The sequence below is a fragment of the Eriocheir sinensis genome, chromosome 35, assembly GCF_024679095.1.
Source record: "Eriocheir sinensis breed Jianghai 21 chromosome 35, ASM2467909v1, whole genome shotgun sequence".
NCBI classification, from domain to species: domain Eukaryota; kingdom Metazoa; phylum Arthropoda; class Malacostraca; order Decapoda; family Varunidae; genus Eriocheir; species Eriocheir sinensis.
In genome coordinates, this window is record NC_066543.1 from 3,498,123 (window position 1) to 3,516,012 (window position 17,890).

A 17,890-nucleotide genomic window follows, 5' to 3' on the forward strand; every position below is an offset into this window, starting at 1 on the left:
GAGGTGAGTCGGTGGGGTAGGGTGAAGGGCACAGTCAGCCAGGGTTCGATTCCCGCTCGTCTTTCCGGCTTCGTCACGTCTTGTGGTCATTTTTTTTTTCGGGTTTGTGGATTTTGTCAGGTTTTTCAGGTTTTGTAAGTTAATGAAAGGATCGTTTTTGTCACCTGCTCATCTATATCTCTTTCCAATTATCATTTTCATTATTATTATCATTTTAGTTAACATTATTATTATTATTATTATTATTATTATTATTATTATTATTATTATTATTATTATTATTATTATTATTATTATTATTATTATTATTGTTGTTTTTGTTGTTGTTGTTGTTGTTGTTGTTATTATTATTATTATTATTATTATTATTATTATTATTATTATTATTATTATTATTATTATTATTATTATTATTATTATTATTATTATTATTATTATTAGCAGCAGCATCACCATCATAATGTACGGAGGTATCATTTAATATATTCATTTGTTCCTTACGTCATCATCATCACCATAAACACTATCATCGTTATCTTTATCTACTCCTTTCCTCTCTCTTTTCCTTCATTTCCCTCTTCTCCTTCTCCCTTTTCTTCCTACCTCTTCATCTTCTCTTCCCTCATCCTATTCATTTTTGTTTTTTATACTTCTCTTGTCTCCTCTTTATACACATTTTCTTCCTTCGTCTCGTCTCTTCCCCTTCTTCTCTTACGTATTTTATTTGTTTTTTTATTTGTTTATTTGAGGTCAGTGAACCCTTGAAGCGAATAAATGCAATATGGTAATACTGATTGGTCTTTTTCTTTTCCTCTTTTTCTTTTTTCCTCTCTCCCTCTTCTCTCTCCCTCTCCTCCTTCTCATCCTCCTCGTCTCTGTTCATCATTTCTTGCTTGGTACACTTGATATCTTTTCCCTTCTTGTTTCTTCATCTCGCCGTGATTCATAATTCATCCTCCGTGTTTGCTTTCCCCTCTGTCATCATTTATTATTATTATTATTCCTCCTCCTCCTCCTCCTCCTCCTCGTCCTCCTCCTTGTTATATGCCTCCATTCCTCTTTCCATTTGCTTCCACCTACTTCTTTTAATCCTCCCACTCTTTTCACTGAGCCTCCTCCTCCTTCTCGTTCTCTTCCTCTTTCTCCTCGTCTTCTTCTTCATCATCATCATCATCATCATCATCATCATCATCATCATCATCATCACCATCATCATCCTTCAGCCCATCTTTTCTTGCTTCTCGCCTCAAAGTGTCCTTATCTTTATAGTTCTTCCTCCTCTTCCTTCATTCTCTCCTATTCGTTCACTTATCCCTCCTCCTCCTCCTCCTCCTCCACATCTTTTCTTCTCCTCTTACCATCACTCCTCTTTCCTCTTCACCCTCTCCATCTTTTAGCTTCCTCTCTTTTTTCCTCCTCCTCCTCATCCTCGTTTTTAGAGCAACCACGATCCTTATGCATTAAGATGAGCATGAAGCGATGACCCGGAGGAAGAGAGGGAAGAGGGAGAGAAGGAGGGAAGAAGGAGGAGGGAAGAGAGTGAGGAAGGAAGGGAAGGAAGGGGGTGGGGCGCCGGGAATGATGGACGAAGGGTAGGAAGGAGGACGAGAGAGAGGGAGGGAGAAAGGAAAGGAAGAGAAAAGGGAAGAAACGAAGGAGGGAAAGGAGGGAAAGAGGGATGAAAGTAGGAAAGAAGGGAGGGAAGGAGGCAGGAAGAGATAGAGAAATGAGGAGGTGGGGAGAGAGAGAGAGAGAGAGAGAGAGAGAGAGAGAGAGAGAGAGAGAGAGAGAGAGAGAGAGAGAGAGAGAGAGAGAGAGAGAGAGAGAGAGAGAGAGAGAGAGAGAGAGAGAGAGATGCAGGAAGTGGGAGCGATTGGAATAAAGAGATGAAGAGATAACATTGAGAACCACAGACACAAAGACTTACGATAAAACGAGATAAGAGGAAAGAAAAATAACAAGAGAAAAAAAAACAAGTGAATGCATCCGGGTTTTTCAGACATTATGGAAAGTGAGAGAGAGAGAGAGAGAGAGAGAGAGAGAGAGAGAGAGAGAGAGAGAGAGAGAGAGAGAGAGAGAGAGAGAGAGAGAGAGAGAGAGAGAGAGAGAGAGAGAGAGAGAGAGAGAGAATGAACAATAAAGATAACAGAAACGAGACAGCAGGTAACATAAAACAAAGAAACAAACAAGTAAACAGAGAGCAAACAGACAAACAGGATGAAGAGAACAGATAAATAAAAATAAAAATGGATGGAGAGGAGGTCACAGATAAAACAAGAAGAGAGGAGGAGGAGGAGGAGAAGAGAGGAAGAGGGCGAAAGAAGAGGAAGAAGCAGAAAAGATTAGAAGATAAGGAATGAATGATATAAGCGAAGAAGTGGAGGGAAGGAGGGGAAGAAGAAGGAGAAAGATAGATTAAGAACGAAAACGATGACAGGAGACAAAAGGAAGAGGAATTAAGGAATGGATAAAATGGGAAAACCGGAGGAAGGAGAGGAGGGATAAGGAAAGGAGAAGAAGGAGGACTTAAGAAAGGAAACGAGAGTACAAGAAAGAAGAGGAATAAAAAAAAAAACGAGAAAAACTAAATAGCAAAAGATAAGGATGCATAAAAGAGGAAGATTGGGCTTTCAGAGATGATGGCGGAATAAGAGGAAAAAAGAAGAAAAAAAGAAGATAGAGAGGAAAGACGCAGAGGAGATGACTAAGGAATGAGAAAGGAAGTGAGGGAGCAAAGGAAGGGAGAAGAGGGAGAGGGAAGGAAAGTGGAATGAGCAAATAGAAGAAGAAAAGAGGTAGAGAGATTAGATAAAGAAGATGGGAGTAGGAGTAGAGGATAAAAAAATATGATAATGAGAAAGAAGAGAAGAGAAAGGGAAGAAAGGGAAGAAGGAAGACGTAGAGGGTAGAGGGCAGAGATAAAAAAATGTGATAGTGAAGGGAGAGGAGGAAGTGTGGAGAAGAGAGGGAGGGAGAGTGGACGATTAAGATAAAGAAGGAGATAATGGCAGAAGGAAGAAAGGGAAGAAGGAAGAGAAGAGGGTAGACGGTAGAGAGTATAGGTAAGAAAATGTGATAGAGAAGGGAGAGGAGGAAGTGTGGAGAAGAAGAGAGGGAGGGAGAGTGGAAGTTAAGGAAAGGAGAGTGGAAGTTAAGGAAAGGAGAAGGAAGGGAGGGAGAGAAGGAGGAAGAGAGTATGGAGACGAAGGAATGGAGGGAGAGTGGAAGTTAAGGAAAGGAGGAAGAGAGGGAGGAAGAAAGTATGGAGACGAAGAAGCGGAGGGAGAGTGAAAGTTAAGGAAAGGAGAAGGAAGGAAGGAAGGGAGGGAGAGAGGGAGGAAGGAGCAGCGTGTACGTAATCTCCCTTAAAGAGATGGATGATATAACCCTTGGTGGGCGTTTGTCAGGAGCTGTAATGAAGCAATTCCACTCAGAGGAAGCAAGCCATCTAGCATCCACCGAGAGAGAGAGAGAGAGAGAGAGAGAGAGAGAGAGAGAGAGAGAGAGAGAGAGAGAGAGAGAGAGAGAGAGAGAGAGAGAGAGAAAAGACACAATAAAGATAAACGAAACGAGACAGCAGGAAACATATGATACACAAAACAAGCAAAAATAATAACATGGAAAAACTAAGAAAATAAAACAATTACAAATGTTGATAAAAAACGCCACCAAATACGCTTAAAAGGGAACCTAAATTTAACTTGGGTGACTCCTCAACCCCTCCCCCCTTCACTCCAATACAAAAAAAATAAGGAAAACAAAACACAAAGATTAAAAACACAGTCACACACACAGACAGGCAGAAACACACACACACACACACACACACACACACACACACACACACACACACACACACACACACACACACACACACACACACACACAAACAGACGTCAGCAAAAAGAGGGCATGAGGCAGCTTAGGAAGGGCAGACGCTTACTAAAGAAAGTGCCTAATTACATCTCTCTCTCTCTCTCTCTCTCTCTCTCTCTCGTTTTAAGCTATTTTCTTCTTAATTAGATGCATTTACGACACCCTGATGACGGGTTGGTGTGTGTGCTCTTGTCAGGGCTGAAGATGACCAGGAGAGAAGTGGAATCGAGTTTGATCTTCATGAGGTTGAGATGAGATTATTATATTCAATTATTTCGTATGTCATCATCACCATAAACACTATCATCGTTATCTTTATCTACTCCTTTCCTCTTTTCTCCTTCATTTCCTTCTTCTCCTTCTCCCTTTTCCTTTTGTTTATACGAGGAGTGAAACTGAAGTGAACTGAGTATATTAAGACTTTAGGATAAGGGGGAATTCCGTGTATCACAAGAAAGAATATCACGAGAGAATATCAGAAAAAAAGAACATCACAAGAAAGAATATCACGAGAGAATATTAGAAAAAAAGAACATCACAAAGAATATCACGAGAGAATATCAGAAAAAAAGAACATCACAAGAAAGAATATCACGAGAGAATATTAGAAAAAAAGAACATCACAAAGAATATCACGAGAGAATATCAGAAAAAATAACATCACAAGAAAGAATAATGAGAAAATGAGCCGAGTATGGTTTAACTCTTGAGGTTGAGAAAAGTTTTTGTTTACCACGAGAAGGAGTGAGGCTGAAATAAGATAATTTTAGTAAGTCTTTAGTGTAAGATGAGTTCACTTTATTCCGTGCAGTAACGAGGAAAAAGGTAGCTGAGTCTAGTTTGATCTTCAGAATGAGACGAGGTTTGTTTAAGGCAGCTCCCTAAACATACCAGAATCTAGATATCGACTTCGTGAACCATTTTAGGTATTTCAGTGCTATGCAATTCCCTTAACACGAGGAGAAAGGAAAAAGGAAGAAAAGAAATACTAAGTTGGAAGTGCAGTAAATCTATAGCCCTGAATAGCCATTAAGATAAGACTAGACCTTAAGCTTTTTCAGGTGGAGAGCCTCAGAACACCTCTCTACTCGGCTGCCACAGAAAGGAATGGCCAGGAGGGAAGTGAATGTAATGGTCAGAAGCTGTAAATGGACATGAAAATTGCTATGTAGATGAGAGTTGGAAAATAGTTGCGTGGCTACGAATATAAAATTTGAGGTGTGGTTACTTATGCATTTATCACAGAGGAAAGAAATATTACTATAGCCTAATCACTTAAGTCTGACCCAGGCTGACAACATAAACCCAAGCGTGTTCGTAAGCGCAGTGCAGGTTACCAGAGTGCTGCGTGAGATAAACACAAACAGAGGTTAAAGAAAACTTGGAAGCCATAGTAGCCAATCAGCACTCAGCTTGCAAACACGCTTAGGTTTATGTTGTCAGCTTAGGTCGGACTTAAGTGAACCTCTTTTGATTCTTTTTTTTTTTTTAGGAGCAGCGAGTAGCGGGCTTTTTTTTTTATAATAGTGTTTCCTTTTTGTGTGCCCTTGAGCTGTCTCCTTTGTTGTAAAAAAAAAGACTATAACATGGGAGTAAATCAGGACAATACATCAACGAGGTTTTAATGAGGGTATGTCGAAAGCACGGAGGAACGAAACATATCACTAAACGTTATTATAAGGCAGACAACCTCATTATATTAACACTAAACCTAAAAAAAGAATACCAAAAGAGCAAATGATATATGTTTAAATCCACAGTCATTAGTAAAACATGTATTTATCGAAACATAAAATTAATGATAACGGTAATGGAATTTGTGTACCCGGATTTTTTTTTTACTTTCAAATCAACTTCAATTTGCAGCATTTAGAGGGAAAAAAGGGCCACTTTACAGGGACTCAGACGCAGCCATCCGCCAGGTGAAAGAATCGCAATTACTCGCACAGAAATGAGACGCCGGAAAAATGTTACAAAACGTTAAAATTTTGGATGCACTTTGAAGGTCCAGGAAAATAAGTGGCAAAAGTGTGCTCGTGTTTGATTGTTACTGAAGAAATTGAAGGGTACACTAGTTAACAAAATACTTCATATAATGTTGAAAAAAAAAAACATTATTCCCTGCAAACGGAATTTTGTATGATTGGATTAATATTGCATTTGACATTATTATTATTATTATTATTATTATTATTATTATTATTATTATTATTATTGTTATAATTATTATTATTATTATTAAGTAGTATTAGTAGTAGTAACAAAAATAAGTAATATGATAGTAACAAACAACCCCTTGCATTAACAAGAGCATTATTAACATACAAATTATGCTACCAGACAAAAAATAATAATACTTCTTTAACATCGACATCAAACACCCACCACCACCACCACCACCACAACAACAACAACAGCAACAACACTCACCACACCCACCACCACCACCACTACCAACCCTAATGTTCTTGCGGCCCAGAAAAAAAAGTAAATCAATTATCCTTAACTCTTCCATCTTTCTGAGTGCCAACACAACACCTGGGCATCCAATTTCCTATTTTTTGCCTAGGCCTACCTGATAACCAACTAACAAGCCTTACCTTTCCACCTACCTGTACAGACACACCTTTACGCTCTTATGCACAGGCCTACTTTCCCCCACCACTACCTACACCTCACCTCACCATATATAGACACTTAAACACCAAGAGAGGCAATAAAGGGGATCAGATCGCTTCGTGTAAGAGGCGAAAGAGGATCATGGGAAGTGAGTCGCATTAAGCCTTTGTGTAGCGGGCGTATCCCTCATGCATATATTCAGTGTGTGTGTGTGTGTGTGTGTGTGTGTGTGTGTGTGTGTGTGTGTGTGTGTGTGTGTGTGTGTGCGTGTGTGTGTGTGTGTTTTCACATATATACGAAATGAGTTAAATATTGTATGTTCATGAAGTTGAAAAAACGCTAACAAAAAAAAACTACAAAACTACAAAAAATAACACACACACACACACACACACACACACACACACACACACACACACACACACACACACACACACGGATGAAAACAAAACAAAAAACTAATCCCTTTGAGCGTAAAAACAACAAAAACACCCAGAGTGGTAAATAAGTATTAAGTCGACGATGCATAAAGAAAAGTCAAAACAAACAGATGTAAAACTCACTGAAAGAGTCGTGCGATTTGCGTGAGGGAAGAGGAGGAGGAGGAGGAGGAGGAGGAGGAGGGGGAGGAGGAGGAGGAGGAGGAAGGAAGCGTGTCCAGGTGCGTGTCATCACTTAACACCTGAGGAGGGAGGGAGGGAGGGAGGAGGAAGGAGGAGGAGCAGGAAGAGGAAAGAGAAAAAGAGGAGAGGGCGAGGAAGAGAGGAAGGAAGGAAATATAGAAGGAAGGTAAAGAGGTGAACAAAAAGGACGGTGGAAATGGAGTAACTAGCAAGAAAGGAAAGAAGGAAGGAAGGAAAGAAGGAAGGAAAGAAATAACGAGAGGCAAGACGCAGAGGAGATAACTAAGGAATGAGAGAGAGAAAGTGAGGGAGCAAAGGAAGGGAGAAGAGAGACCGACAAAGAAAAGAGACGTGACCAAATAAGTGAAGGAAAGAGATAGAGAGATCAGAGAAAGAAGATGGGAGGAAGAATAGAGGTTGAAAAACGGTGATTTTGAAGGGAGAAGAGAGAGTAAGGAGACGGAGAGGTAGAGGGAGAGGGGATGGAAGAAGGGAGAAAGGGAAGAAGAGTAGAGGGAAGTAGTGGAGGGAAGAAAGAGGGAGAGAGAAAATGATGGAAGAAGGAAGTGTAGAAAGATAAAGGTAGGGTAGTGGAGAAGGAAAAAGAAAAGAAGGAGAAAGAAGGAGAGAGAGAGGGGGAGTAGAAAGGTGTAGAGAGGATGGAGGGGAGGAAGGAGAGATTGAGGTGAAGTAAGAGGAGAGACAAGAGATAGTGATTGACTGAAAAAAAGAGAGTTCGTAGGAGGGATGAAAGAGGGAGAGAAAAGAGGGAAGGGAGAGGAAAGGAGGAAGAAGGAGATAAGAGAATGGAGGAAAAACAGAAATAGACATAGGTACTAAAATACGAGGAAAGAGATGATAGGGAGAGACAAGAGGGAAGGGAGAGGAGAGGAGAAGAGAGATGAGAGAGAATGGAAAAAAAAAAAATAATAATAATAGGTAAAAATAGAGAGAAAAGAGGAAAGAGATGATAGGGAGAGACAAGAAGGAAGGGAGAGGAAAGGAGGAAGAAGTAGATGAGAGAATGGAGGAAAAGCAGAAATAGACATAGGTACTAAAAATACGAGTGAGTAGAGAGGAAAGAGGAAAGAGATGATAGGGAGAGACAAGAGGGAAGGGAGAGGAAAGGAGGAAAAAGTAGATGAGAGAATGGAGAAGAACAGAAATAGATAGACATAGGTACTAAAAATAGGAGAGAGGAAAGAGGAAAGAGATGAGAGGAAGAGACAAGAGGGAAGGGAGAGGAAAGGAGGAAGAAGTAGATGAGAGAATGGAGAAGAACAGAAATAGATAGACATAGGTACTAAAAATAGGAGAGAGGAAAGAGGAAAGAGATGAGAGGAAGAGACAAGAGCAACGGATGAGGGAGGTAGCGGGCGAGGGAGGGAGAGGGAAGAGGGAGACAGAAAGGTGAAGAAACGTTTAGGCTGAGTGATGATCCTCCCCATCCAGGTGGCTTCAATTTGCATGTGATCTGCATAAACTTTCTCATCCTGTGGCGGCGCGGCGTAGCGAGCGGCCCAGGTGATCCCCGCTCGGCGCCCTAATTCACGGTGGCCAGGTGAGCGGCTAAACGCGGGCAGGTGAGGGAGGGCGAGGGTGGGCGAGGGAGGATGGGACGAATAAACAAACGTGCGAGGGAAGGGGTGATAGATTAATGGTGTTACACGTATAAACGGGATGCATATACATGAACCACGATGAATTAGGAAGGATGAGGTAATGCTAGAGGTGGTGGTGGTGGTGGTGGTGGGAATGATGGTGGGGGTGGTACTGTTGTTGTTGTTGGTTGTGGTGGTGTTGCTGTTGGTGTATTGGTGGTGAAAAGTAGTAGTAGTAGTAGAAGAGGTGGTGGTGGTGGTGGTGGTAGCAGTAGTAGTAGTAGTAGTAGTAGTAGTAGTAGTAGTAGGAGGAGGAGGAGGAGAAGAAGGAGGAGGAGGAGATGATAATAATAAAAATAATAATAATAATTTTAATAATAATGATTTTGTAACAATAACTATACTATCACAAAACATCAATAACAATTCCAAGAACATCTACAACAACCTCTTTCGCTACAACACGTCTGCAGCAACACTAAGCCCCGCTACGTAAGCCGAAATTATCATCTACAGCCAAGAACATAATTCCGGGTTACGAAAACGAGGCGCATGTATATTCCGCGAGACACGAGCGTTTTATGATCAGGAGGAGATAAACGAAGATGAGAACGGAAGGGAGAAAGGGAGAAAGGGTAAGGAGAGAGAGGGGGAAGGGGAAGGATAGGGAGGGGGGAAGGGGAAGGATGGGGAGAGGGGGAAGGGGAAGGATAGGGAGGTGGAAAAGGGCAAGGAAAGTCGAGGTATGGGAAGGAGGATTGGCTGGGAGATAGCGCGGGAAAGGAGAGAGGAAAGGACACACTTCCCTAAATACATACTCCGTCCACACCGTGTAATCAGCGTCAACTTGTATAGTAAACATTTATATCCTCTGTGTGTGTGTGGGTGGGTGTGTGGGTGGGTGGGTGTGGGTGTTACCAATTTTATACTTCCAAGATATCGGTCATTAACTCCCGTCTTAAAATGAAAATAGTTTCAAAACATTGTAGAAATTATGGAGTAGCACTCGAGGGAGCACAAAGTTTACCTAACTATAACTTTACCTGACTAAGACGTCAATCAATCATCTTATTTGTGAACTCGTGCCTGCAGAAACAGCTCACCAGCAAGGAAAGTGCAAAGTGAGTTCTGTTGAAAGTTCCAAGTTTCTACCTGCAGTGTGTTGGAAGGCACTCTTACTTAACCAGAGAGTAATTAGTATAGAGTAACACGGCCACCGTTAAAAAATATATACTTCTTTAGATGTCATGGGAAATGTAGATCCTTAGATGTATTCGATATCTTCAGGGTATTTTTTTTTAGTTACATATTGTGGTTATTCAGGAACAATGACTTCAGCCAAAAATGTCAGCTATTTCGACTACTACTACTGCTGCTACTACTACTACTGCTACTACTATTACTACTACTACTACTACTACTACTACTACTATTACTCCTGCTGTTACTACTACTACAACTGCTTTTATTACTACTTTTACTATACTTTCTACTAATAATAAAATTCTTATGCTAATCCTTGAATCACTACTATTCACACACACACACACACACACACACACACACACACACACACACACACACACACACACTTATATATTCGATCATAAAAGGAGATCTAATCAAACGCTTCGGAAATAATCAAGAGGGTCTGTTTTTTTTTTTTTCCATGATCACATGAGAGAGATGATTGAAGAGATGAATTAATCTGCTTTACTTATGAGAAGAAGTGTTACGTAAGTAGTAGTAGTAGTAGCAGTAGTAGTAGTAGTAGTAGTAGTAGCAGTAGTAGTAGTAGTAGTAGTAGTAGCAGTAGTAGTAATAGTAGTAGTAATAATGACAATAACAATACCAACAAATTCATACTGTTCTAACTGGAAAGTACGTAGTGGTGGTACTGAAGTGGTGGTGGTGGCGGTGGTGGTGGTGGTGGTGGTGATGGAATAGCCTCGTCGCGGTGGTGGAGGTGATTGTGCCGTGGTGGTGGCCTGATGGTGTTGGTGGTGATCGCTGTGGGAGGCTGATGATGCTCGTTATGGTGATGGTGGTGGTGGTGGTGCGGAGGGGAGGGGAGAGGAGAGGGAGGAAGACGAAGGGAGGGGAGGAGAGAGGGGAAGGATAGTGGAGAGAGAGGGGAGAGAGGAGGCGAATGAGGGGACGAAGAGAGAGAGAGAGAGAGAGAGAGAGAGAGAGAGAGAGAGAGAGAGAGAGAGAGAGAGAGAGAGAGAGAAGCAGTCATAATAATGCTTAAATCTCTCTTCCTTTTCCCATTACTCTGCTTGTTTGTTTGTTTGTTCGTCTGATCGCTTATGCCTGATGGGTGTGGGAAAGGTGGTGGTGGTGGTGGTGATGGTGGTTGTGGTAGTGGTAGAGCGTGGTGGTGGTGGTGGGGGTGGTGGTGGTGGTGGTGTGTGTGTGTGGTGGTGTGGTGGTGGTGGTGGTGTGTGGTGGTGGTGTGTGTGGTGGTGGTGGTGTGTGTGGTGGTGGTGGGAGCGTGGTGGTGGTGGTGGGGAGCATGGTGGTGGTGGTGGGGTGGTGGTGGTGGTGGTGGTGGGGGGTGGTGTGGTGGTGGTGGTGATGGTAGTGGTAGAGCGTGGTGGTGGTGGTGGGGGTGGTGGTGGTAGTGGTAGAGCGTGGTGGTGGTGGTGGGGGTGGTGGTGGTAGTGGTAGAGCGTGGTGGTGGTGGTGGTGGTGGGGGTCGTAGTGGTAGAGCGTGGTGGTGGTGGTGGGGGTGGGGGTGGTAGTGGTAGAGCGTGGTGGTGGTGGTGGGGGTGGTGGTGGTAGTGGTAGAGCGTGGTGGTGGTGGTGGTGGTACACGTGGTGGTGGTGATAGTGGTTGTGGTAGTGGTAGTGTGTGGTGGTGGTAATAGTGATGATGGTGATGGTGTATGGTGATGATGATGATGGAAATGCTGGTTAATGGTGGTACTGGTGGTATTGATAGCGGTGGTGGTCATGGGAATTGTAGTGGTGGTGGTGGTGGTGGTGGTGGAAGTTTTAAAGCAGCTGTAAATGTTTGTTGATCGTAATTTTTGTTGACAGCATCACACGAGCAAACTTCTGAGCGTGTGTTGACATCGCCTTGATAATAAACACACTCACACACACCTTGTTTGTTTGTTTGTTTGTTTGTTGACTCGCTTGCCTGTTTGCTCTCATTCGCTTCCTTGTATCTTCATGAATATTCGTACTACTTCCTGTGTGTGTGTGTGTGTGTGCGTGTGTGTGTGTGTGTCTCTGTGTGTGTGTGTGTGTGTGTATTTAGCAAGTCTTCCGCTTCACGCACACGTAAATCACACACACACACACACACACACACACACACACACACACACGAAAACATACCTACTTAGACGCTTACACATACACACACCAAAGAAACGAAACAGGTACACACACACACACACACACACACACACACACACACACACACACACACACACACACATCGGGCAGTGAGTGATGAGGAGAGAGGTATTGGTAGAGGGAGGTGAGGGAGACGGGTGATGGGGTGCAGGTGGAGGTGGGGGGGGGGGGAGGTAAGGAGGGGGTAGAGGTGACGAGTGGGGGAGGGGGGGGAGGTGAGGTGCAGGGAACAATACCCGCCTGTGAACGCTCCACTGACACCCTCACAAACGATGCAATTGTCCTCTCCCTCCCACTCTCCCTCCCTTCCCTCCTTCGTACTGGCCTCTCTCCCTGCCATCTCTCCCTCCATACGACTCTCTCCTCCCTAACCTTCGTCTCTCCCACTCTTTTTCTATCTATCTATCTCCCTAGACTCATCCTCCCTTATGATTCTCTCCTCTCTAACCTTTCTCTCTTCCTCTGTACCGTCTCCTTATTCTTTCTCTTATGTTTCTTTCTCTCTTTCTTTTTCTTTCTATTTTCTCCCTTTTCCTTGACTCTCCCTCTCCATAACTCTCCTAACTTTTCCCTTTTTTTTCTTTCTGTTATACCTCTCACTCTCTTCTCCTCCTCCTCCCTCTCATATTCTCTCTCTCTCTCTCTCTCTTCATCTCTCCCACTCTCCCTCCTTCTCATTCATATCTCAATCACTCTTCGTCCTTTCTCCCATTACTTTCCCACCGCCCTAGCGTCCCTCCCTCCCTCCCTCCCTCCCTGCCGCTCTCCATTACGCCTTCCCGCCCTTGGCCCACCTGATCGTCTGGTCTGACCTTGAGGGAGTGGGCCTTTGGGAACTAATGCTGTTGTTGTTGTTGTTGTTGTTGTTGTTGTTGTTGTTGTTGTTGTATCAGTAATAGTTGTAGCAGCAGTAGTAGTCGTAGTAGCAGTAATAGTTGTTGTTGTAGTAGTAGTAGTAGTAGTAGTAGTAGTAGTAGTAGTAGTAATAGTAGTAGTAATAGTATTACTAATAGTAGTAGTAGTAGTAGTAATAGTAGTAGTAGTAGTAGTATATGTAGCAATAGGAACAAACATGACCAGAATGAGCAATTAAAATGATATTGAAAAAGATAATGCCAATAAAAATAAGTTTTGTAAAAGAATATAAACAAACCAGAGGAATTCAAAGCAGTACCTCTACCTCAACAAGGGAAGAGGGAATCTATCATGGGAGGAAGCAAGGTGTCCAGAAGACCACCAATCAACCCGGACTCTAGATTCTAGGATCAAAGATGAGCTCCGGGGGACAGCATGCGCCAGTACAAGATGGCGCCACTATAAACACTTGCCTGCTCCCCAACGTAAAAAAAAAAGGGGGAGAAGGTAAGCAGACATGGAAAGACTGGCTCTAAGACTAACGAGAAAAATATTAAACACACACAGATAAGCAGGTAAACAATCAAGAAGGTGAGTAGACAAGCAGGTAAGGATGGAGGGAAGGAAGGAAGGCAGGATGCAAGCAGGAAGGAAGGAAGGAAGGAAGGATGCAGGTGGATTTACAGGAAGGCGAACATTGACGTGAGTGACGAAGATAATACAAAACAAACAAACACAAACAAGCAGACAGGCAAGCAGGCAAGCACAAGGGAAGGAAGGAAAGATGCAGGAGGGAGGGACGAAAAAAAGGATGCAAACAGGAGAAAAGGAGGGAAAGAAGGAAAGTTGCAGGCAGGAGGGAGAGAAGGAAGGAAGTAAGGAATGGTTGCAGGCAGGAGAGAAGGAGGGAAAGAAGGAAAGTTGCAGGCAGGAGGGAAGGAAGAAAGTAAGGATGAAACAGGAGAGAAGGAGGGAAAGAAGGAAAGTTGCAGGCAGGAGGGAAAGAAGGAAGGAAGGAAGGAAGGAAGGATGCAAACAGGAGAGAAGGAGGGAAAGAAGGAAGGAATGAAGGAAGGAAGGCTGCAGGCGGAACTTACAGGAAAGCAAACATTAGCGTGAGTGACGAGGAAAATATTTGTGGCCGCCGCGTGAGGAGTCATCAATAAAAACCTTCCTCTGGACGGACACTAATGGAGTTATGCGTTTCCATCTCTCGGTGCGGACGTAGGGGTGGGGTGGGTAGAAGGGGGGACGGAGAGGGAAAGAGAGAAATGGAAAGGAACGAAAGGAAAGGAAGGAAAGGAGGGGGGAAAGGGTGTCTCTCAATATATGGAAAGGATAGGGAAAGGGTGTCTCTCAATATATCTTTCCTCCATCAAGCGATAGAACGTCTCTCTCTCTCTCTCTCTCTCTCTCTCTCTCTCTCTCTCTCTCTCTCTCTCTCTCTCTCTCTCTCTCTCTCTCTCTCTCTCTCTCTCTCTCTCCCTGTACCCGCTGTGTCCTCCACCCTCGCTGTGTTCCTCTCCCTCTCTCCGAAAGTGTCGAAGTCTTACGCCCCATCCATCATTCATGCCACTCTTCTTTATATCCTTCCTCCTCCTTCCTCCTTCCTCCTCCCCCTCTTCCTCGCCTTCCTTGCTTCCTTCCACCGCTTTCCTTCCTCCTCTCCTCTCTCTTTTCTCCGCCACATTTTTTTCTTCCTCCTCTTTATCATTCCTTCTCTTATCTCTCTCCTTCGTTTTCTATTCTTTTCTTCTTCCTCTTTCTCTCCTTTCTCCTCCTCTCCTCTCTCCTTCGTACTCTTTTTTTTTGTCTTTTCTTTTTAATTTTCTTCTCTCTCCTTCGTTTTCTATTCTTTTCTTCTTCCTCTCCTCTCTTTTCTCCTTCCTCCTCCTCTCCTACTTCCTTCTTATTGTTTTTTTTGTCTTTTCTTTTTAATTCTCTCCTCCTTTTACCCTTTCCTTTCTCTAACTTCCTTATTCCTCTTTCCTATTTCCTCTATCATTTCCTCTTTCCTTTTCATTTCTCTTCCTATTTTCTGTATTTCTTTATCTTTCTTCTCTTGCCTCTTTCTTCTCCTTCATCCTGTTTTTCTTTGCCTCTCTTTCTTTCTTTCTTTCTTTCTCCAGTCTTTCTATGTATCCTCCTTCCTTATTTATATCCTGCCTTCGTGTTCCTCCTCCTTTCTTCACTCCCTCCCTTGCTCCTTTTTTTTATTCCTTGCGTTTCTTTCTTCTTCAAATCATTTCCCTGCGTCCCCCTCTCTCTTCTCCTCTGCTCTTTTCACCCTCTTTCTTTATTTCCCTTTCTTTTATTTTTCTGTCCTACTTCCTTTTATACTTTCTTCCTTTTTCTTCCGCCTCCTCCTCCTCCTTTCTCCCTCCCATTTTTTTTTTTTCATCTCGTCGTCTTTTTTTACTTTCCATGTCTATTTCTTTTCTCCTACCTTGTCTATTTTCTTGCTTTTTTTCACTTTCTCGTCTCTTCCCTTCCTTCCTTTCTTTATCACTCTCGTCTTTCCTAACTCTCTTGTATTTGCTTTTCCTTTTACGTCTCTCTCCCTTGCATATCTTCTCTTCCCTTTCTCTCTCACGTTTATCATTTCGTTTCACCTTCTTCCTTCCTTCCTTCCTTCACTTTAACCTGTATCATATCAGTGTATCATTTTGTTTCTCCTTCCTTCCTTCCTTCCTTTGCTTTAACCTGTAGAGTGTTTGAATATTCTAAGGATATAATATAGTTTTCTTTTTCAATCTAGTACTTTTTCCCTTCATCCCTAAATTTCCTATCTTCATATTTTCCATTCTTTACTTCCTTTATACCATCAAAGCATTCCTCTCTCTCCCTCTACCCATCTTCCTCTCCTCCCCATCCTCCTCTTCCAAGCCTCCTATCACTCCCTCTTCCCTACCTCCCCTTCATCATTCTCTTCCCCTTCTCCCTCCATCTCCCTCTGCTTTCCACTCCTTCCTTCCCTCTACCTGAGTTCCTCTTCCCCGCCTAATTCTATAACTCTCTCCTTCCTACCTCCCTCTGTCCCTTTTTCTCTCCTATCCATCCTCCTCTTCCTTCTTCTCCCTCTATCTCACTCTCCCTTCCCCTCCTTCCTTCCCTTTACCTCTCTTCCTCTCCCTTCCGTCCCCTCCTTCTCTCCCTTGTCTTCTACCACTCTACTCCCTCGCCCTCTATCCCTCTCTCTCCTCCCCTCTACCCTCCACTCCATCCTCCTATCCTCCCCCTTCCCCCCCCCCCCTTCTCTCTCTCTCCTCTCTACAAAATGCTGGTCCGCCATAAATCGTTCCTCTGTTTAAGCCTTAGTGGCATTTTTCAATCCTGCATAATTTATATTTTTCTCCTCACACTTCTGTTACATATTTTTCTTCTTCCTCGTGAATTTCTTTACCCCGTGAGCCCAAGGGTGAAGGATTGGGGGGTTGGGGGACGGGGCAGAGGGAAGGGAGGGAGGGAAGGAGAGAGAGAGAGAGAGAGAGAGAGAGAGAGAGAGAGAGAGAGAGAGAGAGAGAGAGAGAGAGAGAGACGGTACTTAACACACCTTGTTCATCACCGTCAACTGGGCTAATTAAAACAGGTCAATTTGTTTAACCCTTTTCATTAACGGGTTGGTGTTGGTATTATTATTATTATTATCATTATTATTATTATTATTATTATTATTATTATTATTATTATTATTATTATTATTATTATTATTATTATTATTATTATTATTATTATTATTATTATTATTATTATTATTATTATTACTATTATTATTCCCATCTGTCATTAGCATTGTTATTTCACTCACATCTGCTACTATTATTACTGCAACAACAACAACACACACACAGACACACACACACACACACACACACACACACACACACACACACACACACACACACACACACACACAAAGGGACATAATTCACATGAAATATACGGAGCTCAGACATTAAGTGCGTGAGTGAGTGAGTGAGTGAGTGAGTTTGAGTGAGAGTCATTGAGTGAGTGAGTGAGTGAGTTATTGAGTGAGTAAGTGAGTGGGTGGGTGGGTGGGTAAGATGCGTTCCTAGAAAGGTGAACTCACATCCTCATTAAATTCAATTATCGTATATTTTTTATTATGTAGTCTGCCTCCTTCTCCTTTCTTCTTCTTTTTTTTTCCACTTTATTCGTTCTTTTGCTCTCTGATCCTCCTTCTCCTTTCTTCTCTCTCCTTCCTCTACTCTATTTTTTATTTCTCCTTTCTTTAGTCATTTTCCTCTCTCCTCCGTCCTCTTTCACTATCCTGTCCTTCTCGCCTCTCTGTTCTCTTTGTTCTCTCTCTCTCTCTCTCTCTCTCTCTCTCTCTCTCTCTCTGTTCATCTCCCTCCTCTACATCAAATGCTTCTTCATCGTTTCTCATTAACACATTTCTGTCTCGACGATCATAAACAAAAAATATATAAAAGAATAAATAAAAAGCAAGTCTGGTGTAGTAAATAGAGGAATCAACAAAGGATGAGAGGAGAAGGGAGAGAGAGATGATGATGATGATGCTGAGGAGGAAGAGGAGGAGGAGGAAGGGAAAAAATTAAGAGCTGAGACTCGTGGATAAATATGCATGTGTGTTATGAATAAATATAAATGAATGTGTAATGTGTATGTTCTTTGTTTGTTTACGAGATGATAATGTAATGCAAGACGTGATTCATTACTAGACAAGTGAAAGTATATGTGAAAAGAGTGTGTGTGTGTGTGTGTGTGTGTGTGTGTGTGTGTGTGTGTGTGTGTGTGTGAGAGAGAGAGAGAGAGAGAGAGAGAGAGAGAGAGAGAGAGAGAGAGAGAGAGAGAGAGAGAGAGAGAGAGAGAGAGAGAGAATATGGAGAGGTGGAAGACAGAAAAATGCAAAAAAAAAAGGCAAACAGACAGACAAACAGACAGACAGACACAGAAACCAAAAAAAAA